General features: G+C 44.7%; 1 long non-coding RNA gene across 1 annotated transcript; it reads right to left on the bottom strand.

The window, feature by feature from the left end:
* Nucleotides 1-20,942: 20,942 nt before the first annotated feature.
* Nucleotides 20,943-21,458, bottom strand: LOC130301758 (uncharacterized). Its single transcript, XR_008852116.1, has 3 exons — nt 21,416-21,458; nt 21,212-21,335; nt 20,943-21,128 (listed from the first exon to the last, which is right to left on the bottom strand). It is a non-coding gene; the product is annotated as an uncharacterized LOC130301758 (long non-coding RNA).
* Between the last annotated feature and the right edge of the window lie 995 nt (nt 21,459-22,453).

Here is a 22,453-nt window from a genome sequence, read left to right as displayed (position 1 = left end):
GTTGGCGGCCTCCACATGGTCTGGACACGGTAAGGCGTGGAATGAGTGGTGTTCGCTGGTGGCTGGGCGCAATGTGTCGGAGTGCCCGGATTTGAGATTGGAGGTTACAGTGGATTATCTATTAACTTTGCGCTCTTCTAATTTTTCGGCGACAGTGGCACGGCGCAGGCTGTTGGGTGTTGGTTTTTATTTTCGTTTATTGGGATGGGAGGACGTGACAAAACGTTTTCTAATTCAGCAAGCGATCAAGGGCTGGCAGCGGACCCACGTTCGCAAGGACCAATGTCGGCCAGTTTCTTATCCTCTGTTGGTCTCTCTTTTGCATGCTTCGGTTAGTTGTTGTTCATCCGTTTTTGAGGCTACATTGTACTCTGCGGCTTTTTGTGTTGCTTTTTTCGGGGCTTTGCGGGTTGGGGAGTTGGTCCCCACTTCGAAGCTGGGTCCTGGGGGGTTGCTTTTCGAGGATGTTGTCTGTTCCAATGGAGTTTTGCAGCTGCGTATTCGCCGCTCTAAGACCGATCAGCTGGGGCAGGGCGCGTGGATTCGCCTGCAGTCTGTGGATGGTTCTGCCTGCCCGGTGCGGGTGGTTGCTGATTATTTGTTGATTCGGGTTTCGGGAGATAATATTTTTACTCATATTGACGGCTCGCCGTTGTCAAAATATCAGTTTCAATCGATATTTAAGCAATGTTTGCAGCAGGTGGGGGCCCCCCCTTCCGACTTTGGAACGCATTACTTTCGGATCGGGGCGGCAACTGAGGCGTCGCGAGCAGGGTTGTCGGTTTTGGAGATTCAGCGTATAGGGCGCTGGCGCTCCTCCTGTTGTGCTGGCTACGTTCGTCCGGAATTGCTGCTCTAACCTGTTTTTCTTTTCAGATCCTCCGGTGGCTACGGTGGTGTTTTTGGGCCATTCCTATGTTCACAGGGCAGCTCAGCGGGCAGCGTGCCGTCCGGGAGGAAGATCGCTAGGTTTTCATCAAGTTGATGCCCAATGGCGGGGGATTCCGGGCATGAAATGGCCGCAAGTGCTGTCGGAAGCGGTGGATATTTCCGGTAGGATGAGATCTGGTGTGGTGCTGGTTGTTCACGCTGGTGGGAATGATTTGTGTTTCACTAGGGTCCCTGAGTTGCTCACGGTTATGAAGGTGGATGTGGAGCGGCTAGGGGGATTTTTCTCTGAGATGGTTTTGGTGTGGTCAGAGATAGTACCGAGAGTCAAGTGGCAGGGAGCCAGGGATGCTGAGGCTATTGAGCGGTCACGCCGCCTAGTTAACTCGCGTATGGCGAGGTTTGTTAGGACCAAGGGCGGGGTGGTGGTCAGACACAGGATGGAGTCCACCTCAATGATATTGGGTTGGATATCTTCCTTTCCGGAATTCAGGATGGGGTGGAGCAGGCCCTTTTTGTGTTGAGTGGGGGGTAGGAGCTCCATGTAGGAGTACACAGGCTCCTTCTGTGGCGTGAAGGATAATCTTTGAGAGATTTGTGGAGGTGCCGAAGGCATTGCATGCACGCTGTGGAGACGGCGGGGCATACTGCTTCGACTGAAGCAGTACTTCGGCAACATTTATCCATTTTGGTTACTGCTATGCAGTGTTACAGTTATTACAGTTTTGATGTTGAACATTTAATAAATGAGCTGTGACCATCACCCAGCCCACTTAAAAGGTTAATTTGTGTCAGTGTCTTCATTTCAGAGTGGGAGCAGATGTAGGACAGAATTAGGAAAAGGGGTTTTGTCCCAGCAGTCATATGAGCCCTGGACAGATGGGTGGAGTTCACGACCAAGATGGCTGCAGCCACTCCTTTACAAGGACAATACAATAAAACGTCATTGACTATAGTAAAATCACAGTGAAAATCTGCAAAACAATAAGATTTGGGCCCAGGGATTACTGAGGATCTGACCATGTTTATTCTCCAGACTAATTTGGGTTATATTGTTCTGCTTGTTTATGTCAATCATTGTGGATCACCATATACTAATGTTACACTTTATTAGTTGCTTACAATTTGCACTTTATGTTCTTACAGCAGGTAGGATAACATTGTCTTGTACTTAAAGGGGTACTCTGACAATAGACACTTTATCCCCTATCTAAAGGATAGGGGATCAGATGTCTGATTGTGGGGTCCTGCCACTTGGGACCGTCACAATCTCGGCTGCGGCACCCTAGACATCCAGTGCATGGAGCAAACTTCGGAGGATTGTGACATCACTGCCACGCCCCCTCCCATAGACTTGCATTGAGGGGGCATAGCTGTGACATCACGAGCGGAGCATGACTGTGACGTCACAAGCCTCCGGCCCCCCAACACACAAAATGTATTTAAAAAAATGTGTGTGTGAAACATGTTAACATAGGTAAGATAATTTTCCATGACCAATAATACCAGTATACAAGGAGGAAATATATACCACCACACAATGACTGGATAATACAACCATACAGTCACCATACACAGACCAAAAGTATACAAAGACCAAAAAATACCGGCGCAGGTAGTCAGGTAGGTAGCTATGTATCCTGGTGGTCAGGTGGGTAGCTATTGTTAGGATTCGGCTAGCTGGATGTGGATCCTCTGTGTCAGCGAGGGATTGGCGTGGACCGTGTCGGTGGACCGGTTCTAGGGTTGCTACTGGTTTTCACCAGAGCCCGCCGCAAAGCGGGATGGTCTTGCTGCGGCGGTAGCAACCAGGTCGTATCCACCGGCAACGGCTCAACCTCGCAGACTGCTGAGAAGGCGTGGGACAGAAGGATTAGGCAGAGGCAAGGTCAGACGTAGCAGGAGGTCGGGGCAGGCGGCAAGGTTCGTAGTCAAAGAGGATAGCAGGAGATCTGGAACACAGGCTTTGGACAACAATAAACGCTTTCACTGGCACGAGGCAACAAGATCCGGCAAGGAAGTGCAGGGGAAGTGAGGTAATATAGCCAGGGAGCAGGTGGAAGCTAATTAGGCTGATTGTGCCAGACACCAATCACTGGTGCACTGGCCCTTTAAAACTTAGAGAGATGGCGCGCGCGCGCCCTAAGGAGCGGAGCCGCGCACGCCAGGACGTGACAGCCGGGGACCGGGACAGGTGAGTGACTTGGGATGCGATTCGCGAGCGGGCGCGTCTCGCTATGCGAATCGCATCCCCGCCGGCAATGTCAGTGCAGCGCTCCCGGTCAGCGGGTCTGACCGGGGCGCTGCAGAGAGAGGAACGCCGCAAGCACTCCGGGGAGGAGCAGGGACCCGGAGCGCTCGGTGTAACAGCTATGTAGCCAGGTAAGAAGTTATATAGGTCCATCAGGGGTACAGCAACAGCCGGCATTAAAATTCTCCTGCTACATCTGTCTGCCATATACCTAAATCGTGATGTGAATACAGCCTAAGTAACGCTTAATTTTTTCTGTGCAGTTTTTGTCTTTTACTTTTTTTGCCTCATTGATGTATTATATAAGTCTGTTGTCAGTGATTCTATCATCTTTTATATTTGTTGCTTTAGATCAGTGGTCTCAAACTGTGGCCCTCCAGATGTTGCAAATCTTCCAGCATGGCTGGACAGCCAACGGCGAGGGCCACAGTTTGAGAGTGACCCAGTGACAGAGTGGTGTGGTTGCTGGCAATACCACTATCCGGTGACAAAGGTGGGTGAAAAAAGGTCTGATGCAGAGGAATGTTTGTAACTGGGGAGTAGCGCCTTAAATGGGCACTGTCAGATACAAAAACTTTTGATATGTTGTAAAGCATGCAAAACCAATAGGTTTTGCATTTGCTTTCATTAGAAAATTTTCAGTATTTCATACTGAAAAAGCCAGTCAAACAACTGCCCCCCTGCCTGCTTGGACACATACTAGTCCTGCTGTTTCCATGCATAATCACCTATGTCATGGACACACTTCCTTGATTGACAGCTGTGAGCGCAGGGCTCACAGCTGGAGGAAAAATCCTCCCACTGTCAGCTTGTGTCCAGCTACTGTCAGTGAGGACAAGCTGGGAGTTGTAGTTTTGCTAATGCTAGGGGAGATGTGAGCAGACAGCATACTGAGGGAGGGGGCGGAGACCTGCACAGTTTGGCCATGCCTTCTCCATTTGAGAGAAAATCAGACTAGTGAGCTAAATTAAAAGTGTAATAAAAAAATAATAAAGGTGCTAGACACATAAAAATTAGATGTACATGGTCAGGATTAGGTACTGAGTGATATATTAAAAAAAAATGTTTTTTGTTGGATCTGACGGGTACGCTTTAAATCTGTTTGACACTATCCATATTTGTGAAGTGTTGGTGTGGCACCATAGTCAATCTACTCTGATACATCAGGCATTGGTGGGTGGAAATCCTGGCTGATCCATGCCGGATTCATCTTCACAAAGGTCAGTCTCTCCACATTTTTCTTGGACAGAAGAGTTTACCTTGGGGTGACTATGGGACACAGTGGAGGATGAGGAGGCGGAGTCGCACACTATCGCAGGACCAACAGCCTGAGAGCGTGGAGTTGGAAGCGGCGTGACCTGTCCAAGTTGCTGTTTTGGCTGTGCCGGAACCACATTCACCCAGTGAGCCGTAAAGGTCATGTATTGTCCCTGACCATAGTTACAGCTCTACACGTCTGCGCTGCTGTGCACTATGGTAGAATGGGGTGGTGGGTGCTCATACCTGTACCCGGTGATGAAGGTGGGTGAAAGAAGGAGAACTTGACATCAGATGTGTGGCATCAGGTGGGTGGAAGGATCAGAATAGTAGCTGAGGCAGGTAAGCAGAAGAAAACGGTCTTTTATGTCAATGTGTTGGTGTGCACAAGTAAGTATTGAGGATATGCATTACATAAATCTTAACTTTTAACATTATTCTTAGGATAAAATATATGGACCCACATTTTTTTTTAAATCTAACAAAAGGAAAGGTGTGCAAAAAACACCATGTGCCACCAATACCACCAAGTATTTAGGCGATGCAAAGACCTCTAAAAGGTGGAAGGGAAGAGCGTATGGACAATTGTAGTAGGTGAGGGTAAAAACTTCCCCAGTGAGGCCCTACTCTCGCACTTTTAATTCCCTTATTAGCAAGTGTTACTCATCCTAAAAAGGATGGCCCCACACAGGAACCTCTCCCTATTTCCACTTAAAAACACTGCTATTTCCCATGGTTTTTAATTGGAAATAGTGTGGGGCTGCCCTTCTTAGGACGAGTAACACTTGCCAAGAAGGGAATTAATAGTGTGAGATCAGGGCCTTACAGGGGATGTTTTTATCCCCCACCAGTTACAATGGACCATGTGTTGTTCCCTTCCACCTTTTAGAGGTCTTTGCATCGCATAAATCCTTGGTGGTGTTGGCGGCACATGGTGTTTTTTGCACACCTTTCCTTTTGTTAGATAAAAAAAAAAAATTGGGTCCATATATTTTATCCTAAGAAAGGTTAGTTTTAGCTAATGCATATCCTCAATACTTACTTGTGGTCTAATGCAGAGGAATTTCTGAAACTGGGGACCAGAACCTTAATGATGTTTTGCAGTATCCATTGCAGAACAATGAGAGTGCCTGGAGGTAATATCATTAGCATGAGGAGACCATAGAGCAGCACAATGAGAGAGCCTGGAGGTTGCAGCATCAGAATGAGGAAACCATAGAGCAGCACAATTAGAGAGCCTGGAGGTGGAAGCATCAGCATGAGGAAACCGTATGGCAGAACAATGACAGTGCCTGGAGGTGGTAGCATCACGGATGCTGGGTTGTTGGTCGGGACATGACTGCTAGCTGACACAGGGAGCTCAGACCTCGCGCTGCGACTCTGGTTGCCACACGGCCCTACTGTGCTGCCACAGTGGCAGCATCAGCTGCCACTGTGGCAGCAGGTGGCAGCATCAGCATCAGGTGGCAGCATCAGCATGAGGAGACCATATGGTGATATAGGTTGAGTCTGGGGAACCCACTGACTGCTGACTGGGGGGTGTCGGATGTCACTTGGGATGAAGTGGATGACCGAGTGAACCGATCAATCACGGATGCTGGGTTGCTGGTCAGCAGTGGCGTTGCGACCCGGGTGCGGGGGGTGCGGCCCGCACCGGGTGACACCAACCTAATGGGGTGACACCAAGACGCTCCGCAGCACCCACACCCCCTCCCCAGCTACACTGACACCCCCCTACTGTGCCCAACCGGCCTCCCATCAGTCAGCACCCCCCCCCCCGTGCTGTGTGTGCGGTGCGCCCGTCCGTTAGCAACCCCCCCCCCTTTCAGTGCGCCCGTCCGTCATCACGCCCCCCCCCCCCTCACCTTCACCAGTACTGTGCCCGGCCTCCGCTCCCACGTCTGCGCCGGCCTGACGTCACACCGCATGGCCGCGCAGGGGGACGTCAGTTACGTCACTCGCATTGCGCCCGGTGAGAAGGATCGCTGCGCTGGATGGGTGAGTGTGTGTGTCTGTCTCTCTGTCTGTCGCTATCTATGTTTGTGTGTGTGACTCTGTGTGTGTGTGTGTGTGACTGTGTGTGTGTTTGTGTGACTCTCTGAGTGTGTGTGTGTGACTCTGTGTATTTGTGTGACTCTGTGTGTGACTGTGTGTTTGTGTGACTCTGTGTGTGTGTGACTCTGTGTGTGACTCTGTGTGTGTGTGACTCTCTGACTGTGTGTGTGTTTGTTTGTATGTGTGTCTCTCTGTGTTGTATGTGTTGTTTTTTTTGTGTGTGTGTGCATGTGTGTGTGTGTGTGTGTGTGTGTGGGGAGACTTTGAAGCATTGTGGGGAACCTGCGGCCTAATGTGGGGAGTCTATGCTACCTAATGTGCGGAGTATATGCTACCTAATGTGCGTAGTCTATGATACCTAATGTGCGGAGTCTATGCTACCTAATGTGGGGAGTCTATGCTAGCTAATGTGGGGAATCTGTGCTACCGAATGTTGGGAAACTGCTACCTAATGTGGGGAATCTGTGCTATCTAATATGGGGAAATTGATACCTAATATGGGGTAACTGGTACCTACCTAATGTGGGGAAACTGGTACCAAATGTGGGGAATCTATGCTGCCTAATGTGGGGAAAAGATGCTACCTAATGTGGGGAAACTGCTACCTACCTAATGTGGGGGAACTGCTGCCTACCTAATGCTCCCCTCCCTGGCAGTAGCACCCTCATCATCCGCCAGCAACTACCCCCCCCCCAGCAGCACCTCCATCAGCAGATCCTGATGGTGGATGATGGCGGTGCTCCTGCCAGGAGGATGATCCTGCCGATGGATGATGGGGGTGATACTGCCAGGGGGGATGGCCAGTAGCACCCTCATCATCCTTTAGCAACACCCCCCCCCCCCAGTAGTAGCACCCCGATCATCCACTAGCAACACCACCAATACCCCCCTCCCGTGGTAATAGCATCAGCTAACGGATGTTGAGGGGTGTTACTGCGGTTGTGGTATTATATTCAGAGGGTGCACTGTATGGCAACGTTGTATTCAGAGGGCGCAGTTTGTGGTAGTGTTATATTCATAGGGCACAGTGGGTGGTAGTATTATATTCAGAGGGCGCAGTTTGTGGTAGTATTATATTCAGAGGGCGCAGTTTGTGGTAGTATTATATTCAGAGGGTGCAGTGGGTGGTAGTATTATATTCAGAGGGCGCAGTTTGTGGTAGTATTATTAGAGATGAGCGAACTTACAGTAAATTTGATTCGTCACAAACTTGTCGGCTCAGCAGTTGATGACTTATCCTGCGTAAATTAGTTCAGCCTTCAGGTGCTCCGGTGGGCTGGAAAAGGTGGATACATTCCTAGGAAAGAGTCTCCTAGGACAATATCCACCTTTTCCAGCCCACGGGAGCACCTGAAAGCTGAACTAATTTATGCAGGAAAAGCCATCAACTGCCGAGCCGAGAAGTTTGTGACGAGTTGAATTTACTGTAGTTTGCTCATCTCTAAGTATTATATTCAGAGGGCGCAGTGGGTGGTAGTAATATATTCAGAGTGTACAGTATGTGTTGGTATTATATTCAGAGGGTACAGTATGTGATAGTATTATATTCAGGGGTACAGTATGTGATAGTATTATATTCAGGGGTACAGTATGTGGCAGATTAATATTCAGAGGGTACAGTATATGGTAGTATTATATTCAGAGGGTACAGTATATGGTAGTATTATATTCAGAGGGTACAGTATGTGATAGTATTATATTCAGGGGTACAGTATGTGGCAGATTTATATTCAGAGTGTACAGTATGTGTTGGTATTATATTCAGAATGTACAGTGTGTGGTATTATTATATTCAGTGGGTATGGTGTATGGAAGGTTTATAATCAAAGAGTATAGTGTATAGTAGTATTATATTTAGAGGATACAATGTCTGGCAGGTTTATAATAATAATTGTTTTCATATAGAGGATGAGAATGCGCTGACATAGTGAGGAGACGTCTGGGCGTCACATTCTACAGACAGAAGTTTTAGCTGGACCAGGCGGTATGTACCATCTGAATTAGATAAGGGAAGACTATAGAGAAGACGTCACTGATATCATTGTACATTCTCCTCTCTGTGTCCTATCAGAGCTGTAGTCGCTTGTCAGTTCTACAGTTATGGTCAGTGAAACTACAACTCCCAGCATAACCTCACCACTGCATAAAGGGGTACTCTACTGGAAAAAAAATTTTTTTAATCAACTGGTGCTACAAAGTTAAACAGATTTGTAAATTACTTCTATTTAAAAATCTTAATCCTTCCAGTACTTATTAGCTGCTGTATAAGCGATTCACAGGAAGTTATTTTCTTTTTTAATTTCTTTTCTGTCTGACCACAGTGCTCTGTGCTGACACCTCTGTCCATGTCAAGAACTGTCCATAGTAGGAGCAAATCCCCATAGCAAACCTATCCTGCTCTGGACAGTTCCTGACATGGACAGAGGTGTCAGCAAATAGCACTGTGGTCAGATTGGAAAGAACTATGCAACTTCCTGTGGAGCATACACCAGCTTATAAGTACTGTAAGTATTAAGATTTTAAATAGAAGTAATTTAAAAATCTGTTTAACTTTCTGGCACCAGTTGATATAAAAGTAAACGTTTTCCAGTGGAGTACCCCTTTAAGTAATTCTGGGAGCTGTATATTTAAATGGTGAAAACTTCTTTAACACTTTCCTATTCTGTGGCAACTGGTATATCTGATTATTATACTGGAATTTCTCACAATGCGCTACAACAGTGGTGTCTGTCACAACAGGCTAAAAACTTACTGGGGGGAGGGGGGAGGTATGGGGGTGACACCATTTTCTACCGCACCGGGTGACACCAACCCTAGCAACGCCACTGCTGGTCAGGACACGACTGCTAGCTGACACAGGGAGCTCAGACCTCTCGCTGCGACTCTGGTTGCCACACGGCCCTACTGTGCTGCGACCTCTGCCTGTGCTTGATGAATTTAGGCCTCTGCCACTCCTCTGTGCACATCCTGGCACTTCTCTGCCTGACATACTTATTGCGTATATGAGGGGAGCACAATATGCTTCATTACGCTAAAAACAGTATTTGTCTAGAACAGCAGCAGGTGTGTACTATTGACTGACCTTTCACAGTAGCTAGGCCCTTGACAGATTAACAGGTAAAAAATAGTACACTACTTAGATATAGGTATGTGGTATGCGCTAAATAGGTCAGAAAAATGCGCTACAGTACGCTTAAAAATTTTGGGAGTAAAACACCAGCCGGTGAGTACTTTTGCCTGGACTTTCACAGTATCTTGGCCTTGACAGATTAACAGGTACAAAATAGTACTCTATTTTTATGTACTTAAGTGGTATGCACTTATTAGGGCAGAAAAATGCACTACAATATGATTAAAAAAACATATTTTTGCACAACACCAGCGGAACCAGCTGTGTACTAAACCCAAAATTGCACTCTCTCACAGACTAATAGGAATTGACTTCTGGATATTATACCGTCTAAAGACTAGTATAACCAGCAATCCATTTGTTGTGGAACAAAGACACAGAATTGCGCAAAAAAACTATTTCTCCATCCTCTGCCAGGGTTTATGAAGTTGAGGCAGTTTGTTGAAATGTATGAGGCAACACACAGCTCTCTGCCCCTCTCTGTATTACACTGCTGTAGAAACAACCCACCGTTGTTACTGCCTTTCCAGAATTCCTTGCCCCATGTCCTCACACATGGATCCGCCATTTTAGATGCCCTGGAGCCCGGACCGCACAAAATGGAGTTTAAAGGGGTACTCCCTTGGAAAACTTTTTTTTTAAATCAACTGGTGCCAAAAAGTTAAACAGATTTGTAAATTACGTCTACTAAACTTTTTTAATCCTTCCAGTACTTTTTAGGGACTATATACTACAGAAGAAATGCTTTTCTTTTTGGATTTCTCTGATGTCATGACCACAGTGCTCTCTGTTGACCTATGCTTACAAGTTTTGGAACTGTCCACAGCAGGAGAAAATCCCAATGGCAAACATATGCTGCTCTGGACAGTTCCTAAAATGGACAGCAGAGGTCAGCAGAGATCACTGTGGTGACATCAGAGAAATCCAAAAAGAAAAGCATTTCCTCTGTATGGTAGTATACAGCCCATAAAATAGATTGGAAGGATTAAGATTTTTTAATAGAAGTAATTTACAAATCTGTTTATCTTTCTTGCACCAGTTGATTTAAAAAAAAAAAAGTTTTCCATGGAAATACCCCTTTAAAGAAGCGATTCGCGTGATAGAATCATGGCGATATTCGCATTAGTTGCAAATCACATTTTTCATGAAATTCGTAACAAATTCAGATTCGGCAGCTTTGATTCGCTCATCTCTAAACATGTGGATAGCCTGAGTCTACCAGAATAAGGACTTTGTGAAGGATTCTTCTTTCTGGCTCATAGGGAGAGGCCTAATAGGTTGAAACCATATGCAAATCTGTGTATGACATTATTCAGTGTGGATGGAAGAGGTGCGTTCATCATTGTTTTTAGTACATATGTTTTAGAACTTTTTGAGGAAGGCCATAATAAGCAGAAACATCAATACAACCATTTGATTGGTTTAAAAAATTCTTTATTAAAAGAATTCAGGAACATAGCCAGGGGTCGTCACCGGGAGATCAGTCAGAATGAAGCCCAATCATGGTCGGATGGGAATCATAGTCAATAAAACTCAGCCGAGGTCATATCCGGGGGATCATTCAGTAGGTGGATGGTTCCTCAGGTCTCTGGAGGATCCAGGCAGATGCTGTAGAAAATACAATGCTATTATTATACTAGATATAGAGAGAGGGTGTGAACTGTATTTATTTAATGTGAAATATTACATACCTATAGCAGCAAAGCAGGGCCAGGAACAGCATCAAGAACGGAGTGCCGATAATAACGCTTCGTGGTATATACTGGAAGCGATCGCTTAGTTCTTGAATTTGCGAAGATATTGATCTCCGGATTCCTAATAAGCACAAAATCATGTTATTAAAACAGGTATTTATCTTATTTCCTACTATACCCATAGAGGAGGATACTTACTCACGAGTCCCTGGTCCTTGGCACTGTCTGTGGGCACATCAAGTCCAGAATTAGGGATGATGGTATTTTCCTCAACTGGAGGCAGAGGACGGCTACTAACAGCACACATCCAACACACAATGAAAAATAATTGGAAAATCATTTTCAAAATGCACAAAACACACGAAAAAGTATTGAGCAATGCTCTCTCTCCTATCACTTCTCTCTCAAAGAGATCTACAGCTCCTGACCAATGATTCCTTGTATGAAACTCGGTGATGTCATAATAGACACTGTGTCAGCTGACATCACCAAGTGGCAGTGTAACGTATTCCCCTTTTTCCATACAAGTATATATATATATATATATATATATATATATATATATAGTTGTTATTTTAGGTAATTATCATTTATTAATTAACTTTTATTACATTTTTTGAATGAAAAAAAAGACAGCAATTTAGCATTTTCTTCTTTTTGGTCTTAAAATTTAGAAAATTTGGGAGTCTCAACTGACTGGCGATTTAAATAACATAACTTTATTCTCTGGGTCGGTATCATTAGACTGGCACCAACTTTTTTCTATTTTAACAATAAAAGTATTACATTTGTTTGCATTTTTTAACTCCATTGAACTTTTTTCTGTAGGATGGTTTATATTTTTTAGTGTAAACATATAGGGGGAGATTTATCAAAACCTGTCAAGAGAAAAAGTTGCTGAGTTGCCCATAGCAACCAATCAGATCGCTTCTTTCATTTTTAAAAAAGGACTCTGAAGAATGAAAGAAGCGATCTGATTGGTTGCTATGGGCAACTCAGCAACTATTCCTCTGGACAGGTTTTGATAAATCTCCCCCACAGAGAATACAATAGCACTTTGTAAACGCTAAGACATATGTGAATATTGGATATATGAATTATTTTGAACTGTGTTACTGCTCTATATACTATAGTCATACACTTTCAGTCCACAGCAGATATTATGATCCGATAATTCACGTCCCCGATCTTCAAATATGTCATATATGCACTTGCAGTGTGCTGACGATCAGATCTATTATATGATGGGAACCTACACTAAACAGAGTCACCCCACTTGGGTGTAGGCTACAAAATATTCTCATGGAGGATCCAGCTTTACTCTGCTATTATTAATATGAGCCCTGGACAGATGGGTGGAGTTCACGACCAAGATGGCTGCAGCCACTCCTTTACAAGGACAATACAATAAAACGTCATTGACAATAGTAAAATCACAGTGAAAATCTGCAAAACAGTAAGATTTGGGCCCAGGGATTACTGAGGATCTGGCCATGTTTATTCTCCAGACTAATTTGGGTTATATTGTTCTGCTTGTTTATGTCAATCATTGTGGATCACCATATACATCCAGTGCACGGAGCGAACTTCGGAGGATTGTGACATCACTGCCACGCCCCCTCCCATAGACTTGAATTGAGGGGGCATAGCTGTGACATCACGAGCGGGGCATGACTGTGACGTCACAAGCCTGCGGCCCCCCACACACAAAATGTATTAAAAAAAATGTGTGTGTGAAACATGTTAACATAGGTAAGATAATTTTCCATGACCAATAATACCAGTATACAAGAAGGAAATATATACCACCACACAATGACTGGATAATACAACCATACAGTCACCATACACAGACCAAAAGTATACAAAGACCAAAAAATACCGGCGCAGGTAGTCAGGTAGGTAGCTATGTATCCAGGTGGTCAGGTCGGTAGCTATGTAGCCAGGTAAGAAGTTATATAGGTCCATCAGGGGTACAGCAACAGCCGGTTTTCAAATTCTCCTGCTACATCTGTCTGCCATATCCCTAAATCGTGATGTGAATACAGCCTAAGTAACGCTTAATTTTTTCTGTGCAGTTTTTGTCTTTTACTTTTTTTGCCTCATTGATGTATTATATAAGTCTGTTGTCAGTGATTCTATCATCTTTTATATTTGTTGCTTTAGATCAGTGGTCTCAAACTGTGGCCCTCCAGATGTTGCAAATCTTCCAGCATGGCTGGACAGCCAACGGCGAGGGCCACAGTTTGAGAGTGACCCAGTGACAGAGTGGTGTGGTGGCTGGCAATACCACTATCCGGTGACAAAGGTGGGTGAAAAAAGGTCTGATGCAAAGGAATGTTTGTAACTGGGGAGTAGCGCCTTAAATGGGCACTGTCAGATACAAAAACTTTTGATATGTTGTAAAGCATGCAAAACCAATAGGTTTTGCATTTGCTTTCATTAGAAAATTTTCAGTATTTCATACTGAAAAAGCCAGTCAAACAACTGCCCCCCTGCCTGCTTGGACACATACTAGTCCTGCTGTTTCCATGCATAATCACCTATGTCATGGACACACTTCCTTGATTGACAGCTGTGAGCGCAGGGCTCACAGCTGGAGGAAAAATCCTCCCACTGTCAGCTTGTGTCCAGCTACTGTCAGTGAGGACAAGCTGGGAGTTGTAGTTTTGCTAATGCTAGGGGAGATGTGAGCAAACAGCATACTGAGGGAGGGGGCGGAGACCTGCACAGTTTGGCCATGCCTTCTCCATTTGAGAGAAAATCAGACTAGTGAGCTAAATTAAAAGTGTAATAAAAAAATAATAAAGGTGCTAGACACATAAAAATTAGATGTACATGGTCAGGATTAGGTACTGAGTGATATATTTAAAAAAAATGTTTTTTGTTGGATCTGATGGGTACGCTTTAAATTTGTTTGACACTATCCATATTTGTGAAGTGTTGGTGTGGCACCATAGTCAATCTACTCTGATACATCAGGCATTGGTGGGTGGAAATCCTGGCTGATCCATGCCGGATTCATCTTCACAAAGGTCAGTCTCTCCACATTTTTCTTGGACAGAAGAGTTTACCTTGGGGTGACTATGGGACACAGTGGAGGATGAGGAGGCGGAGTCGCACACTATCGCAGGACCAACAGCCTGAGAGCGTGGAGTTGGAAGCGGCGTGACCTGTCCAAGTTGCTGTTGTGGCTGTGCCGGAACCACATTCACCCAGTGGGCCGTAAAGGTCATGTATTGTCCCTGACCATAGTTACAGCTCTACACGTCTGCGCTGCTGTGCACTATGGTAGAATGGGGTGGTGGGTGCTCATACCTGTACCCGGTGATGAAGGTGGGTGAAAGAAGGAGAACTTGACATCAGATGTGTGGCATCAGGTGGGTGGAAGGATCGGAATAGTAGCTGAGGCAGGTAAGCAGAAGAAAACGGTCTTTTATGTCAATGTGTTGGTGTGCACAAGTAAGTATTGAGGATATGCATTACATAAATCTTAACTTTTAACATTATTCTTAGGATAAAATATATGGACCCACATTTTTTTTTAAATCTAACAAAAGGAAAGGTGTGCAAAAAACACCATGTGCCACCAATACCACCAAGTATTTAGGCGATGCAAAGACCTCTAAAAGGTGGAAGGGAAGAGCGTATGGACAATTGTAGTAGGTGAGGGTAAAAACTTCCCCAGTGAGGCCCTACTCTCGCACTTTTAATTCCCTTATTAGCAAGTGTTACTCATCCTAAAAAGGATGGCCCCACACAGGAACCTCTCCCTATTTCCACTTAAAAACACTGCTATTTCCCATGGTTTTTAATTGGAAATAGTGTGGGGCTGCCCTTCTTAGGACGAGTAACACTTGCCAAGAAGGGAATTAATAGTGTGAGATCAGGGCCTTACAGGGGATGTTTTTATCCCCCACCAGTTACAATGGACCATGTGTTGTTCCCTTCCACCTTTTAGAGGTCTTTGCATCGCATAAATCCTTGGTGGTGTTGGCGGCACATGGTGTTTTTTGCACACCTTTCCTTTTGTTAGATAAAAAAAAAAATTGGGTCCATATATTTTATCCTAAGAAAGGTTAGTTTTAGCTAATGCATATCCTCAATACTTACTTGTGGTCTAATGCAGAGGAATTTCTGAAACTGGGGACCAGAACCTTAATGATGTTTTGCAGTATCCATTGCAGAACAATGAGAGTGCCCGGAGGTAATATCATTAGCATGAGGAGACCATAGAGCAGCACAATGAGAGAGCCTGGAGGTTGCAGCATCAGAATGAGGAAACCATAGAGCAGCACAATTAGAGAGCCTGGAGGTGGAAGCATCAGCATGAGGAAACCGTATGGCAGAACAATGACAGTGCCTGGAGGTGGTAGCATCACGGATGCTGGGTTGTTGGTCGGGACACGACTGCTAGCTGACACAGGGAGCTCAGACCTCGCGCTGCGACTCTGGTTGCCACACGGCCCTACTGTGCTGCCACAGTGGCAGCATCAGCTGCCACTGTGGCAGCAGGTGGCAGCATCAGCATCAGGTGGCAGCATCAGCATGAGGAGACCATATGGTGATATAGGTTGAGTCTGGGGAACCCACCGACTGCTGACTGGGGGGTGTCGGATGTCACTTGGGATGAAGTGGATGACCGAGTGAACCGATCAATCACGGATGCTGGGTTGCTGGTCAGCAGTGGCGTTGCGACCCGGGTGCGGGGGGTGCGGCCCGCACCGGGTGACACCAACCTAATGGGGTGACACCAAGACGCTCCGCAGCACCCACACCCCCTCCCCAGCTACACTGACACCCCCCTACTGTGCCCAACCGGCCTCCCATCAGTCAGCACACCCCCCCCCCCTGTGCTGTGTGTGCGGTGCGCCCGTCCGTTAGCAACCCCCCCCGTTTAAGTGCGCCCGTCCGTCATCACGCCCCCCCCCTCACCTTCACCAGTACTGTGCCCGGCCTCCGCTCCCACGTCTGCGCCGGCCTGACGTCACACCGCATGGCCGCGCAGGGGGACGTCAGTTACGTCACTCGCATTGCGCCCGGTGAGAAGGATCGCTGCGCTGGATGGGTGAGTGTGTGTGTCTGTCTCTCTGTCTGTCGCTATCTATGTTTGTGTGTGTGACTCTGTGTGTGTGTGTGTGTGTGTGTGTGTGTGACTGTGTGTGTGTTTGTGTGACTCTCTGAGTGTGTGTGTGTGACTCTGTGTATTTGTGTGACTCTGTGTGTGACTGTGTGTTTGTGTGACTCTGTGTGTGTGTGACTCTGTGTGTGACTCTGTGTGTGTGTGACTCTCTGACTGTGTGTGTGTGTTTGTATGTGTGTCTCTCTGTGTTGTATGTGTTGTTTTTTTTGTGTGTGTGTGCGTGTGTGTGTGTGTGTGTGTGTGTGTGTGGGGGGAGACTTTGAAGCATTGTGGGGAACCTGCGGCCTAATGTGGGGAGTCTATGCTACCTAATGTGCGGAGTATATGCTACCTAATGTGCGGAGTCTATGATACCTAATGTGCGGAGTCTATGCTACCTAATGTGGGGAGTCTATGCTAGCTAATGTGGGGAATCTGTGCTACCGAATGTTGGGAAACTGCTACCTAATGTGGGGAATCTGTGCTACCTAATATGGGGAAATTGATACCTAATATGGGGTAACTGGTACCTACCTAATGTGGGGAAACTGGTACCAAATGTGGGGAATCTATGCTGCCTAATGTGGGGAAAAGATGCTACCTAATGTGGGGAAACTGCTACCTACCTAATGTGGGGGAACTGCTGCCTACCTAATGCTCCCCCCCCTGGCAGTAGCACCCTCATGATCCGCCAGCAACTACCCCCCCCCCCCCCAGCAGCACCTCCATCAGCAGATCCTGATGGTGGATGATGGCGGTGCTCCTGCCAGGAGGATGATCCTGCCGATGGATGATGGGGGTGATACTGCCAGGGGGGATGGCCAGTAGCACCCTCATCATCCTTTAGCAACACCCCCCCCCCCAGTAGTAGCACCCCGATCATCCACTAGCAACACCACCAATACCCCCCTCCCGTGGTAATAGCATCAGCTAACGGATGTTGAGGGGTGTTACTGCGGTTGTGGTATTATATTCAGAGGGTGCACTGTATGGCAACGTTGTATTCAGAGGGCGCAGTTTGTGGTAGTGTTATATTCATAGGGCACAGTGGGTGGTAGTATTATATTCAGAGGGCGCAGTTTGTGGTAGTATTATATTCAGAGGGCGCAGTTTGTGGTAGTATTATATTCAGAGGGTGCAGTGGGTGGTAGTATTATATTCAGAGGGCGCAGTTTGTGGTAGTATTATTAGAGATGAGCGAACTTACAGTAAATTTGATTCGTCACGAACTTGTCGGCTCAGCAGTTGATGACTTATCCTGCGTAAATTAGTTCAGCCTTCAGGTGCTCCGGTGGGCTGGAAAAGGTGGATACATTCCTAGGAAAGAGTCTCCTAGGACAATATCCACCTTTTCCAGCCCACGGGAGCACCTGAAAGCTGAACTAATTTATGCAGGAAAAGCCATCAACTGCCGAGCCGAGAAGTTTGTGACGAGTTGAATTTACTGTAGTTTGCTCATCTCTAAGTATTATATTCAGAGGGCGCAGTGGGTGGTAGTAATATATTCAGAGTGTACAGTATGTGTTGGTATTATATTCAGAGGGTACAGTATGTGGTAGTATTATATTCAGGGGTACAGTATGTGATAGTATTATATTCAGGGGTACAGTATGTGGCAGATTAATATTCAGAGGGTACAGTATATGGTAGTATTATATTCAGAGGGTACAGTATATGGTAGTATTATATTCAGAGGGTACAGTATGTGGCAGATTTATATTCAGAGTGTACAGTATGTGTTGGTATTATATTCAGAATGTACAGTGTGTGGTATTATTATATTCAGTGGGTATGGTGTATGGAAGGTTTATAATCAAAGAGTATAGTGTATAGTAGTATTATATTTAGAGGATACAATGTCTGGCAGGTTTATAATAATAATTGTTTTCATATAGAGGATGAGAATGCGCTGACATAGTGAGGAGACGTCTGGGCGTCACATTCTACAGACAGAAGTTTTAGCTGGACCAGGCGGTATGTACCATCTGAATTAGATAAGGGAAGACTATAGAGAAGACGTCACTGATATCATTGTACATTCTCCTCTCTGTGTCCTATCAGAGCTGTAGTCGCTTGTCAGTTCTACAGTTATGGTCAGTGAAACTACAACTCCCAGCATAACCTCACCACTGCATAAAGGGGTACTCTACTGGAAAAAAAATTTTTTTAATCAACTGCTGCTACAAAGTTAAACAGATTTGTAAATTACTTCTATTTAAAAATCTTAATCCTTCCAGTACTTATTAGCTGCTGTATAAGCGATTCACAGGAAGTTATTTTCTTTTTTAATTTCTTTTCTGTCTGACCACAGTGCTCTGTGCTGACACCTCTGTCCATGTCAAGAACTGTCCATAGTAGGAGCAAATCCCCATAGCAAACCTATCCTGCTCTGGACAGTTCCTGACATGGACAGAGGTGTCAGCAAATAGCACTGTGGTCAGATTGGAAAGAACTATGCAACTTCCTGTGGAGCATACACCAGCTTATAAGTACTGTAAGTATTAAGATTTTAAATAGAAGTAATTTAAAAATCTGTTTAACTTTCTGGCACCAGTTGATATAAAAGTAAATGTTTTCCAGTGGAGTACCCCTTTAAGTAATTCTGGGAGCTGTATATTTAAATGGTGAAAACTTCTTTAACACTTTCCTATTCTGTGGCAACTGGTATATCTGATTATTATACTGGAATTTCTCACAATGCGCTACAACAGTGGTGTCTGTCACAACAGGCTAAAAACCTACTGGGGGGAGGGGGGAGGTATGGGGGTGACACCATTTTCTACCGCACCGGGTGACACCAACCCTAGCAACGCCACTGCTGGTCAGGACACGACTGCTAGCTGACACAGGGAGCTCAGACCTCTCGGTGCGACTCTGGTTGCCACACGGCCCTACTGTGCTGCGACCTCTGCCTGCGCCTGATGAATTTAGGCCTCTGCCACTCCTCTGTGCACATCCTGGCACTTCTCTGCCTGACATACTTATTGCGTATATGAGGGGAGTACAATATGCTTCACTACGCTAAAAACAGTATTTGTCTAGAACAGCAGCAGGTGTGTACAGGTGTGTACTGACCTTTCACAGTAGCTAGGCCCTTGACAGATTAACAGGTAAAAAATAGTACACTACTTAGATATAGGTATGTGGTATGCGCTAAATAGGTCAGAAAAATGCGCTACAGTACGCTTAAAAATTTTGGGAGTAAAACACCAGCCGGTGAGTACTTTTGCCTGGACTTTCACAGTATCTTGGCCTTGACAGATTAACAGGTACAAAATAGTACTCTATTTTTATGTAGGTAAGTGGTATGCACTTATTAGGGCAGAAAAATGCACTACAATATGATTAAAAAAACATATTTTTGCACAACACCAGCGGAACCAGCTGTGTACTAAACCCAAAATTGCACTCTCTCACAGACTAATAGGAATTGACTTCTGGATATTATACCGTCTAAAGACTAGTATAACCAGCAGTCCATTTGTTGTGGAACAAAGACACAGAATTGCGCAAAAAAACTATTTCTCCATCCTCTGCCAGGGTTTATGAAGTTGAGGCAGTTTGTTGAAATGTATGAGGCAAAACACAGCTCTCTGCCCCTCTCTGTATTACACTGCTGTAGAAACAACCCACCGTTGTTACTGCCTTTCCAGAATTCCTTGCCCCATGTCCTCACACATGGATCCGCCATTTTAGATGCCCTGGAGCCCGGACCGCACAAAATGGAGTTTAAAGGGGTACTCCCTTGGAAAACTTTTTTTTTAAATCAACTGGTGCCAAAAAGTTAAACAGATTTGTAAATTACGTCTACTAAACTTTTTTAATCCTTCCAGTACTTTTTAGGGGCTATATACTACAGAAGAAATGCTTTTCTTTTTGGATTTCTCTGATGTCATGACCACAGTGCTCTCTGTTGACCTATGCTTACAAGTTTTGGAAATGTCCACAGCAGGAGAAAATCCCAATGGCAAACATATGCTGCTCTGGACAGTTCCTAAAATGGACAGCAGAGGTCAGCAGAGATCACTGTGGTGACATCAGAGAAATCCAAAAAGAAAAGCATTTCCTCTGTATGGTAGTATACAGCCCATAAAATAGATTGGAAGGATTAAGACTTTTTAATAGAAGTAATTTACAAATCTGTTTATCTTTCTTGCACCAGTTGATTTAAAAAAAAAAAAGTTTTCCATGGAAATACCCCTTTAAAGAAGCGATTCGCGTGATAGAATCATGGCGATATTCGCATTAGTTGCAAATCACATTTTTCATGAAATTCGTAACAAATTCAGATTCGGCAGCTTTGATTCGCTCATCTCTAAACACGTGGATAGCCTGAGTCTACCAGAATAAGGACTTTGTGAAGGATTCTTCTTTCTGGCTCATAGGGAGAGGCCTAATAGGTTGAAACCATATGCAAATCTGTGTATGACATTATTCAGTGTGGATGGAAGAGGTGCGTTCATCATTGTTTTTAGTACATATGTTATAGAACTTTTTGAGGAAGGCCATAATAAGCAGAAACATCAATACAACCATTTGATTGGTTTAAAAAATTCTTTATTAAAAGAATTCAGGAACATAGCCAGGGGTCGTCACCGTGAGATCAGTCAGAATGAAGCCCAATCATGGTCGGGTGGGAATCATAGTCAATAAAACTCAGCCGAGGTCATATCCGGGGGATCATTCAGTAGGTGGATGGTTCCTCAGGTCTCTGGAGGATCTAGGCAGATGCTGTAAAAAAAAAAATGCTATTATTATACTAGATATAGAGAGAGGGCGTGAACTGTATTTATTTAATGTGAAATATTACATACCTATAGCAGCAAAGCAGGGCCAGGAACAGCATCAAGAACGGAGTGCCGATAATAACGCTTCGTGGTATATACTGGAAGCGATCGCTTAGTTCTTGAATTTGCGAAGATATTGATCTCCGGATTCCTAATAAGCACAAAATCATGTTATTAAAACAGGTATTTATCTTATTTCCTACTATACACATAGAGGAGGAGGATACTTACTCACGAGTCCCTGGTCCTTGGCAGTGTCTGTGGGCACATCAAGTCCAGAATTAGGGATGATGGTATTTTCCACAACTGGAGGCAGAGGACGGCTAATAACAGCTAGTGTTGCTCGCGAATATTCGTAATTCGAATATTATTCGCGAATATCGCATATTCGCGAATTCGCGAATTTCGCGAATATAGCGCTATATATTCGTAATTACGAATATTTTTTTTTTTTTTTTTTTATATTTTTTTTTTTTCTTCACAGTACACATCACAGTGATCACCCCTCTCTGCTTCCAGCTTGTGTGGTGTAAAGAAGGCTGTAATACTACTGTGTGAGACTGGCGTGCGACAATTCGCATATGCGAAAATTAGCATATGCTACTTTTCGCATATGCGAATTTCCACATATGCTAATTTCGCATGCGCGTATTTTCGCATACGCGAAAATAAAACGAGGATGAAACGAATATGCGAATGTTCGCGAATATATGACGAATATTCATCCATATATTCGCGAATATTCGCGAATTCGAATATGGCCTATGCCGCTCAACACTACTAACAGCACTCATCCAACACACAATGAAAAATAATTGGAAAATCATTTTCAAAATGCACAAAACACACGAAAAAGTATTGAGCAATGCTCTCTCTCCTATCACTTCTCTCTCAAAGAGATATACAGCTCCTGACCAATGATTCCTTGTATGAAACTCGGTGATGTCATAATAGACACTGTGTCAGCTGACATCACCAAGTGGCAGTGTAACGTATTCCCCTTTTTCCATACAAGTATATATATATATATATATATATATATATATATATATATATATAGTTGTTATTTTAGGTAATTATCATTTATTAATTAACTTTTATTACATTTTTTGAATGAAAAAAAAGACAGCAATTTAGCATTTTCTTCTTTTTGGTCTTAAAATTTAGAAAATTTGGGAGTCTCAACTGACTGGCGATTTAAATAACATAACTTTATTCTCTGGGTCGGTATCATTAGACTGGCACCAACTTTTTTCTATTTTAACAATA

This window comes from Hyla sarda, chromosome 1 (genome assembly GCF_029499605.1).
Source record: "Hyla sarda isolate aHylSar1 chromosome 1, aHylSar1.hap1, whole genome shotgun sequence".
NCBI classification, from domain to species: Eukaryota; Metazoa; Chordata; class Amphibia; order Anura; family Hylidae; genus Hyla; species Hyla sarda.
The sequence above is the reverse complement of the archived record's forward strand: the minus strand, read 5'-3'. Positions and strand labels throughout refer to the sequence as shown.